The 2,083-nt window shown below is 28.4% G+C and overlaps 1 protein-coding gene across 1 annotated transcript in view; it reads left to right on the forward strand.

The window, feature by feature from the left end:
• Positions 1-2,083, forward strand: part of LOC106881568 (solute carrier family 23 member 1) — a 157,573-nt gene that overhangs the window by 81,597 nt on the left and 73,893 nt on the right. The gene's annotated exons all lie outside the window — the stretch shown is intronic.

Below are 2,083 nucleotides of genomic sequence, written 5' to 3' on the forward strand. Positions count from 1 at the left end.
TATATATATATATATATATATATATAAGTATATGCATATATGCTTATCTTTCTGAATATATGTAGATATATGTTTCTATGTGTATGTATGTATGTATGTATGTATGTATGTGTATGTATGTATGTGTTTGTATGTTTGCATGCATGTACGTATTATGTTTGCATGCATGTGTGTATGTGTGTACGTGTGTATGTGTGTATGTGTGTATGTATGTATCTATGCATGTATGTATATAAATAATACACACTTCTACCGGTTATCATATTCGAATTAAACTACACACACACATACACAAACAAATCAATTTTATAATAATAAATACATAGACAATAAGATACATTGATTATGTAAACCATTAGAAACTTACTTAGATGACGGTTTTATCTTTTTATTTTTTATTTCACTTTATACTACATATTTATTATTATTTTGTTTCTATTTCATTTTTACCCTTACGCTAGATATTTATTTTATTTTAATATTTTTTATATTCTTTATTTTTATTTTATTACTTTTTAAATTATTAGCATATACAAACACATAAGAAATATATATTTCTTAATTTTCTTAAAATCCCATCTGGAGACATGTTACTCTTTTCAAATATACTCCAGCCCTGATGATATTCTACCCAATACCAGTAGCTGGTAGAGCAGTGTAAATATCGGGGCTGGCAGGCATGTTGCGAGGTAATAGAAGTGGGCCGTCGAGGTTTTGTGTAGCATCCATTTTGCAAAGCTCTGACTGGGCTTGGAGTTACTGGTGCAGCAAGCTATAGGGTTAGGAATTGCATTATTGTAGCTACATAGAAAGCCACTAAGTAGCCTTGGATAAAGAGAGCAGAGCTGGGGTTTGCTGCTGTTGGGAATGCAATCTGGGACTTGGTCAGCCGCAGCTGGAACAACTGGGCGAGGTGGGGGAGGGGGGTCTGGTGTTGAAAGACACGAACCACCCTGGAACCCCAGAAACATCACTAACGATGCATACCAGAGCATCCACGAGATGTATCTTAAAACTAAATGTTATAATTTGTCACATGACATCTAAAGTTCATGAGAACAACTTTAAAAGAGGAAAAAAAAAAACAAAAAAGCATTGAGAGAAAAAACTTAATGATAATTAGATATCATTAAGAAAACGGAACGCGGCATAAGTGAAAGTTCGTTTAATGACAGAATATAACAACATCGGCGAATCGTCGATTTAATACGACATTAAACAACTCAAAACAAAAGCTTTTAGAGATTTACTGCGTGTTCTGAGTCTAACAATAAAATAATAGCAAATAAGAAAAGTCTGTATAAACAAAAAGGTTGAAAAAAATTTAGATAAAATTGATAGAAATGGATAAAATACTGCACGATTGCTTTTCTTTTTTTCATTTTATTGAAACGATTGGAGGGTATTGCTATACAATTTCAAACGCTATTTTGTATTGTGTTATGTAAATTTGTTTTTTTAAAAAATTTTATTTGAAAAATGTTTTTTTTTAACATCAAAACATATGTTTTACTCTTTTTTTTTTTACTTACTGTGCTATAACCATATATAATAAACATGTATTTTTTTTTTCTTGCATTTTCAAAATGCTATTTTCTTTAATTTTTATTTCGAAGTGTTTATTGTTTCTTCCCAAACTGTTTACTGTGCAGGTAACAGGTAATAAAAATATTATTCCTTGTACCGTATTTCTAGAGTTCACTGTACTCCCGTTTATTTCAGTAATAAATGCATTTTTTTTTTTTAAAAAAGAAGGAAACTTCCTAAAATACGGAAAAAAAAAAATCAAAATAACAGCATCTCAAATGCCGTTATTCCGGAAGTTTACTGTTTAATATTTACACATGCATTTGTATGCATATATACAAATTCACACACACATACACACACACATATATACACATTTATATATATACATGTATATATATGTATATATATATAAATATGTATATATGTTTGTATATATATGTATACATACATATATATATATATATAAATATATATATACATATTCACATGTATACATACACATATATATGCATATATATATATATATATATATATATATATATATATATATATA

The sequence above is a fragment of the Octopus bimaculoides genome, chromosome 27 (assembly GCF_001194135.2).
Source record: "Octopus bimaculoides isolate UCB-OBI-ISO-001 chromosome 27, ASM119413v2, whole genome shotgun sequence".
Taxonomy (NCBI): domain Eukaryota; kingdom Metazoa; phylum Mollusca; class Cephalopoda; order Octopoda; family Octopodidae; genus Octopus; species Octopus bimaculoides.